The following is an 8,810-nucleotide window of genomic DNA, read 5'->3' as shown; positions in this document are numbered from 1 at the left end:
TTGTATTTAGTATAGATAGCATAATCTTCGACCTCTTTGAAAAGCTGTAGAACATGGCCTTTAATCTAACCTAGAGTTTTGTAGTTATGAGACACAATCACTCCTGGCAACAATGCTCTACTCCCGAGAGAACGTTGAGCACCAAAGACACTCCACTGGGAGTTTGTCTTCTACTTGGCAGAACTGGCCTTGGGGCAAAGAAAAGCCCATAACTCCATTACTGACTAAACTACGAAATATCCATAAGTGGATAAAACAGAATTGTCTTATCTTGCCAAGACAGGATAGGATAGTTCTACTAAAGGTTCCTTGCCGTTGTATAATGGTATGTCAGGTTTTTTCAGGCCTCAGCCAAAGTTGGTTGCCTCAACATTTCTATCAAGATTTCGTGTGGTTGCCCAGGTAGTCAATTGTCTCTGTCTTCTGTTGCACATTTTGGAAGTTTCTCGTTTGTGCTTCATTTGGTAATATTACTTTCCTTCTCAGATCTTTGATGGGGTTGAAGATTAGATAATGGTAGCTACCTTCTACATTATTTAGACTTCCCAAAGTAGAGTGATTAGTAAAATTTTTTTCTTTGTTATATGCTCCTTGCCTGATATTGTTTACTTCTTGTAATTTTATATGATCTATTCCCATTGTATATAGTTGTATTTGGTTTCTGAATCTGCCTTATGTAGACAAAAGGGGGAGATGTTGGGGCAGCTGGCCCAATCCCTGCGTTCAGGGGCGTGGCTGCACCAGGGGAGTAGGATACCCTTAAAAAGGATCGGGGCACCGGGAGGAGCCCCATTTTCTATCCCCTGCGTTACCTTCTGCTCCGCTGGACCCTTGGTTCTGTAAGTTCCCTTATTTCCCCTTTAATTAAAACTGATTTATTATAAAAGGACTATTTTGGTTATTTCCAAACCCCTCCGACCGCCGGTACATGCCGGTACCCGCCAGTACAAGTCACATGTTCAAATTTCTGATTTCAATTCTTTTGGGCATAAGCCTTGAGGCATGTCATAAAGATTTATTTATTTATTAAGAATCACCATGGTTTCCCACAGTAATCTTTTATATTCTCACCTGCAATCCTACGTGCTGGTACCTGTCTAGGAGGATCACTCCATTTGTTCCCTGGAATGGACAAATAACTGACCGTCTGGGAAAAACAGAAGACCACCTATGAGAAAGAGAAGATAAGAGCTTTATCCCTTCAGGTTGGTATGAGTCCAATGCTGGGAGTCTAATAAAATGGTGCTGCTTTGGGTGTTTTACAGGCCCTTGAGCCCTCCTCTTTCCCCCATTAGGTCTGTTCAAACAGCTGCCCTTGTGCCTTCCTACTGTTTCTCCTCAGAATGTCTTCTGTGACCAAAGAGCCAGCATCTCAGGGAGTAGGGCCTCTTTGGCTTTCCTTGTCTACCTATATCCTTTAATTTTCCTGTGATCTCACATTGATATTAACAGTTGTTATTTGTTTCATACTGTTATTTTATGGTTTAATTGACATGATTATTTTACAAATGAAAAGGATACAATTTGATGTTTTGTTCACATGTACAGTATTTTGACCAACTCCATCATTCCAAATACTTATTTCCTTTTGTATCATACCGAAGTTCCCCCTTTCTATCTATTTTGGTGCAATAATTACCAGAAATCACTTTTCCCCTCTAATTGTGACTTTGTGCCTATTGACCATTCTCTCTGTTTGTTCCACCCAGCAACCTTCAGAGTCTCTGGTAGCACTATTGTATTCTATTCTCTGTCTCCATACAGTAAACTTTTTATAGAATTTGCTAGACTTAAATATTTAAACTCTTTGAAGTTTCATTTCATTTCTTAGTGGTATCTCCCAGCAGTTTCGAGCAGAAGGAGCTCAAGCACTAAGCCATCTTTCTAGCCCTATAATGCATTTTCTTTTTTTAAAAAAACTATATTAGTCCCATTTCTTGTCATTAGAACAAAATGCCAGAGCAAAGTGTCTTAGGGAAGGATGGTGGCTTTCAAAGGCATTACCTTGAAAATGGTGTCTCTTCACAGCATTACAATAATGACTAGGACTGGGAGAGATGGTTTATCTTGGCTCATAGTTTGAGGTGACAGTCTACCATGCAGGGAAAGTGTGACAAAGACAGCTGGTGACATTGCATCTGCAGTGAGGACACAAGAAAGATGATGAATGATGTGCAACTCCTGGTTTTCTTTCTTGTTCAGTCTATGACTTGAATCCAAGGAATGTTGCATTTACATTTATGGTTGCTGTCTTAGTTTTGCTTTTTATTGCTGTGAAAAGACACTTTGGCCACAGTAACTCTCATAAAGAAGACATTTATTTGAGGGTGGCTTGCTTATAGTTTCAGAGGTTTAGTCCATTATCATCATGAAGGGAAGCATGCAGGCTGATTTGGTGTTGGAGCTGAGAGTCCTACACTATGCAGGAAACAGCAAGTCAACTGATTTTCACACTGAGGGACGTTTAAGTAAAAGAGACCTCAAAGCCTGCCTCCACATTGGCACACTTTCTCCAACAAGGCTCCTAATAGTGCCTCTCCCTTTGGGGGTCATTTTCTTTCAAACCACCACAGTCATTCTTCCCACCTCAGTTAACCCCATTTAGAAACTTTTCCCCAGACTTACACAGAGGTTTGTTTTCATGGTGACTTTAAATACCATCAAATTGACAATTAAAATTAACCATCACAGTAAGTTAACCATTTCAGTTTTAAATATAAATCACTAAGCTTGAACTACTTTGGTGTACTTGAACAATGTATTTCTTGTATTCCTTTTTATAAATATTCTGTCAGATTTCTGTAGCTTAGATAGATTGTCTAGCAATGACAGTATGAAAGTGATTTATGCAAATGAGGTTGACTACAAGGCTTCTTAGAAACAAGTTCGGTACAGAACTGGCAGAGTAGATTGGGCAGGAGAAGTTGAACTATGAAATAATTAAGACAGACGCTTTGGAGGATTGTATAGTGAACCATAAAGTTGAAGAAGTCACTTGGTTTCTTTATATGAGAAAAAATTGTAGCCTTCCTTCCCTTCATATTAAAAAATCTTTGGATGCATCTTGCCTGCATGGAAGATGTATGTTCTTTCTTAATGCAGCTACTTTGTAAAAAAGAATTTCCCAGAGGAATTTAACTGTGAGTTTTCAGTAACCAGGACTCTTGGAATCTGGAGGAATAAGTTTTTTGATTCTGAAAAGGGAAAATAGATGGCACTCCATTGCATTTAGTATAGACTGATGTGGCATTATTTTTGATTATGTCTTTTTAAAGAAATGGCATATTTATTAAATTGTATTTTAAAGGACTTTCTAATTATCTTTAGTTTCTTTTATAGCAGAGAAATAAATGTTGTCTTCACCGTGCCACTGAATTCATCTACTTTTTTTTTCTCCATTTCTACTGCTTGGAATCCATTCAGTTCTTCTTGAAAGTTTTCTTCCCAGTAAACACCAATCTGTGTTAGTGCAACAGCTTTTTAGGCTTCTGGTATTCTCATTTTCTCTATGTTGATTTGTGAAGTGTTTTCACTTAATATTGCTTCCAGAACAAATTTCTACAAGCCTTGTGGCTAAAAACAATCTTACTGGTGATGCCAAATTTCTATGGATTAGCTATCTAACTAGGTATATTTGGGTTAAATAAGTTGCTTGCTTAGGATCTTGTAATTCCTACATACGCATGTACAAAGTTAGACTTCTTTCTGGAGGCTTTTGAGGATATATTTTCTTGTTCAGATTGTTAATGTGAATCAGTTTTTTGCCTTTGTAGGACTGAGGTTTCTCCCCTTTTCTTTTTGAAGGCCATTTTGTTATTTAGAAAAACAGCTTGGTAGGCAAGTTATAAGTCTTGTTAGCTTCCCAGAGAAGATGGGGGAAGCAGCAAAAAAACAAAAACAAAAATATAAAAACAAAAAAAAAAACAAAAAAAACCCCAAAAGACAAAACAAAACAAAAAAAAAACACACTGCCTGCAATCATCAGGTTTTTGCTAGCCACCTTGACTACAAAATAAAAATTATATAATTACCAACATTGAATTTAAAGCAAGGAATTAGATCAAGAATAAAGAAAAATCTTGCAGGAAAAAATGTGGATTAAATAATTTTTAGTTGTTGACACAGAAATTTATTCTTCAATTTTATTTATATTGACCAAATTCAGTTTTCGAACTTTTGGTTGCCACTGTTTTCCTTGAAGTGATTTCATTTTGGTTATCTATATTAGAAGCATCAAGTTTATAATTGGTGTGTGTGTGTGTGTGTGTATGTGTGCGTGCGTGTATGTGTATGTGTGTGTGCAGATGTGTATGTGAATGTGTGCTACAGCCATTGGCACCTGTTTAGTGGTCAGAAGACAATTTGGGGGGTTGGTTCTCTCTCATTCCACTATGGGTTTCTAGTGGGGTTGCAGAGGGTGGAAAGCCAAATGAGGTCATCAGGCTTGCATGGGCAGTTTTTTTAACCAATGCACTATCTTACTGGCCTATTCAAACCTCCCTTTTAAAGTACTATTTTTAATAATAATATTTCCTTTCTTATTTTACTTCCTAGAAGTCTGTGAAATTTATGTGTTGCAAGAATAAGCAGTTGTGTGATATTTTGTTTGTCTTGACAAATAAAACTTGTCTGGAAATCAGAGGGCAGAGCTAGTCACTAGTTAACTATGGAAGCTGGGTAGGGGTGGGTCACACCTTTGGTTCCAGCACTTGGAAGGCAGAAAGAGGAAGTGATAAGGTAGGGCAGAGACAGGTTTTCAGCTTTTTGAATTGAGGATGAAGACAGGAAGGAAGCAACTGGTTGCTGCTCCCAGTTCTCTGATCTTCTAGGTTTTACCTGGATATCTATCAGGGGACCATTGTCCTAAAATAAAAGATAGCAGGGGTCATTGCCCTAAGGATGTTTATGGAGAACCCACCCCACATCCCAACTATCTTGAGAACTATGTTTACGGAACCCGCCCCATATTCCAACTATCTTGGAAAATGTTAATGGAATCACATCTTTCGGCTTACACCAGGGGTGCTGACTGATGACTTTCGCTACCCCGGCAAAGTTCCTACCCCTACCTCTACCCCATGTCAAGTTCCTCTTTCAAGGGCCATATAAGCTGTAACCTTCACCCTAATAAATGAGACCTTGACAAATAGAATCTTGCTTGGTCTCCTTTCTCTCTCCAGCCCATGTTCTTTCAGGTAGCGCCCCTTCAGAGGACCTTGAATAGCTGACCCGCCAAGCGGGGTTACAGATATCTAACTTCTGGTTTTTATTGATTAAGATTAGATTCATGCTTCATTTTTCTAGTACCCAATGTGGCATCATCTTTATCTTCACCATCATTGTCAGCAGATTTGGTGAGACAATTGGGACATTAGTTTTTTTAAAAAGAGTTTTTTCCACCTTAAAAAATGGGAAACACTATGGCAATTGAGGGAATTAGGTCTCTGTATGATTACACAATGGATGTTTTAAAAAAAATTAAGTGGGGCTGGAGAGATGGCTCAGGGGTTAAGAACATTGCCTGCTCTTCCAAAGGTCCTGAGTTCAATTCCCAGCAACCACATGGTGGCTCACAACCATCTGTAATGAGGTCTGGTGCCCTCTTCTGGCCTGTAGGCATACACACAGACAGAATATTGTATACATAATAAATAAATAATTTTAAAAAAATTAAGTGATGGGATAATTAACTTAGATGGGACTTACATAATGTCAATAATAAACATTATTGGTTTGATTATTCTTGTTTTATCCCTAAAAAGTTGGTTGATATAAGTGCTGAGTTTGTAGAGGCCTTAGAAAAAGTTAGTAAAGAAAATAATGCCATTTGACTGATAAGTTACAAGCCTTAAGAAATATTCGAATAAAGACAGAGGGATTTAAAGGAGAACTAACCTCAGTATCACACTATAAGGTTAGAGAGGAACAGTCCAAGATTTTCAAACAACTGACCTTAATTTATTCAGTCACCAACAGGAATTGCCAAATGACAGGCATCTCCAAGGCTGTGTAAGAGCTGATTGGGTTCTTGTGGAAATGATTGATTTGAGGAGATTTAAGGAAGTGATAGTCTCATATGGTATGCATTTACCTTTAGGGAAGCAGATATAAATTTATGGTCAACTAGTAATGGAATTGTCCCACAAGACTGGAAAGACTTGTTTACAGCAGTATTGGTGACTAGTAGTCAATTGCAGCAGAGAACCTGGTATAAAGATGAAGATAAGACCATTGAATAATGAAGTAGGGTTAGATATATGAAAATCTCCCAAGACCAACTTCTTGGAGAAGGTGATTATGCTGATATACAAAAAGAGTCTCTGTATGATGATCACTCCTTGGCTCTATGTTGTGCAGCAGCTTTGAATGTTTGAGATAGAATTGAAGAAATTGGAACGAGAACTGAGTCATTTACTAAAGTTATACAGGGACCAAAAGAATCTCCAATGTTTTCTTTTTCTTTTATTTCTTTCCTTCCTTCTTTCCTTCCTTCTTCCCTTCCTTCCTTTCTTCCTTCCTTCCTTCCTTCCTTCCTTCCTTCCTTCCTCCCTTCCTTTCTTTTTTCTTTCTTTCACAAAGATTGACTTCAGCTATAAGTAGAATGATATCAAATTCAGAAGATAGACAAATAATAGTTGAATCTTTGTCTTTTGAAAATGCTAATTCACAATGCAAAATGGTAATTAGGCCTTTAAAGGCAAGCACAGCATCCATAGAGGAAAGGATCTGAGATATAGACAATATTGAATCTCATAACTATGATGATGCTTGGATAGGAGAAGTGATTTACAGAGGCTTGAAGAAAAATAAAAATGCCAGAGTTTTAATTGTGGTCACCTAAAAAGGAATTGTAGGCAGGATATTTTAGAAACAATGTTTTTGCTAAGAATAATCCAAACAGAAGGCTCCTCCTTTCTGGAGTATGCAGAAGGTGTGGCAACAGCAGACAATGAACCAATGAACGCAGATCAAGAGGAACAGCCAAGATGACCTTTGCCATCTGGAAACACCTTAGGAGGCCTCTTGTGGAACACTTGTCCAATTTGATTCAGTCATTCACTGTGGGGGAGGGAACTCCTCCCTGGAACAATTAAAGGACATAATGCCTATTATTAAAAAAAAAAAACATACTGCTCTGGATGATAGAGCAGTTTAGAAGATAAAACAAAAAATTCAGAAGAAACCATAAAGGAAATACTATAAAGATTAGATTTGAACAAGAGAGACCTCATTAGAAGAGGCGATAGTTCATCAAATAACGTGGCCATTCACTCTAAACTAATTTATAAGACCAACAAATGATTTTCATTAGATCAGATAAAACTTGCCAAAAAGGGACCTCCCCAAAGTAAGGGTTGTGGCAGGGTTTTGCTTTGTCTTTTCAGGAGAATGAAGGCATCCAGGTAATATGGAAACCACTGGACAAATGAGACATCTGAATAAAAAGGAAAAATAATTCAGAGAAAATGTCCAAAGAAAAAGAATAAATTGGCCTATTTGTATATCACATATCCAACAGGATAAAATTTCATAAATCTTCCCAAATGTTTATTTTTGATGATCTCTATAGACTTATAATGTGAATGGTCTTTTTATGGTCCCAGTTCAATTACAAATTAAAGCTGAAGTTGAAGTTGAAGTGTGGCTCTCTCTTTCTCTAAATTCAAACATGCTTGTTAAAGGAAAATCCAAAATCTCTGTCACCTGATATGGGACAGAAGAAAAATCAGGACTATTCTATTGCCACTAATCTCATAATACTTTGGCTTTATTTTGAGTCTTTAAAGCTTTCCTTGTTCAAATGGGTTATAAATATTTGTCATCATTTAGGGTTCTTGGTTATAAGTTGTTATTGGTAATGGTTAGGAAAAAAACTGAACAAAGGAGATTAGATTCAGGGATCTTTTTCTGAAAAGAAAAATCGGAGGAGATAGATATGATAGGATAAAAGGGTAGATCACTGAATCTACATTTAAATCTAAAAAGCGAGTACTAGTCTTAAATACTTTATATTGGTATGGATTTTAGGATATTGATACAAATTTGAGGTTATTCTTATTAGAACCTACGTTTCTACTCTTGTTTAAGGTATTGCACCTATACAACTTATTTAACAATATAACATAAATTTCAAGTATTTGAAAGTTATTATTACAAACTAGGATAATAAAAAAATGCAGGTAAGTTGTTAGTCACCTATTATAATCAAACTTGTAGTCATGTTAGGTATGCTTTCAAGGTCAGAAATATATTTTAGGCCAATAGGTGGTCTTCAAACACTTCAGAGAGCCATAGAATGTTATTTAAGATGTTTTAATAACATAGGTTTTTTTTTAAAATGACAATGAGTCATGTCTGCTCCTGGCAGTACCAATCTTCTTCAGAGAAGAAGATGGGCATCAAAGAAACTCCATATAGAGTTTATTTGCTTTGTGACAAAAGTTAGCCACTGGGCAAGAAAGTGTCCTTGCCTCAACTACTGACAGCATGCTGTCCAAATTGGACAAGCAGAATACAAAAGAAAATCACTGCTGAACTTTGCCAAGACAAGGTGAGACAGTCTTTCAGAATATCCTACTTCACAGAAACATCTGTCAGATATTCTAGGTCTGCAGGCCGAAGATGAATACCCCAAAGTTGTAGAGGAACCTTGGGTGACTGTCCAGGCAGCTAGCTGTTTCTGTCATTTCTCACAGTTTTTGGAAGTTGCTTGATTGCACTTCCTTATTACTCAGTTAAAATTATTTCCTTCTTGGATCTCTGATGGAGTTGAAGACTAGATAGTTATAGTTTTCTTTGTTAACAAGTTG

Source organism: Arvicola amphibius, chromosome 3, assembly GCF_903992535.2.
Source record: "Arvicola amphibius chromosome 3, mArvAmp1.2, whole genome shotgun sequence".
NCBI classification, from domain to species: domain Eukaryota; kingdom Metazoa; phylum Chordata; class Mammalia; order Rodentia; family Cricetidae; genus Arvicola; species Arvicola amphibius.
Note: the sequence above shows the minus strand (reverse complement) of the source record.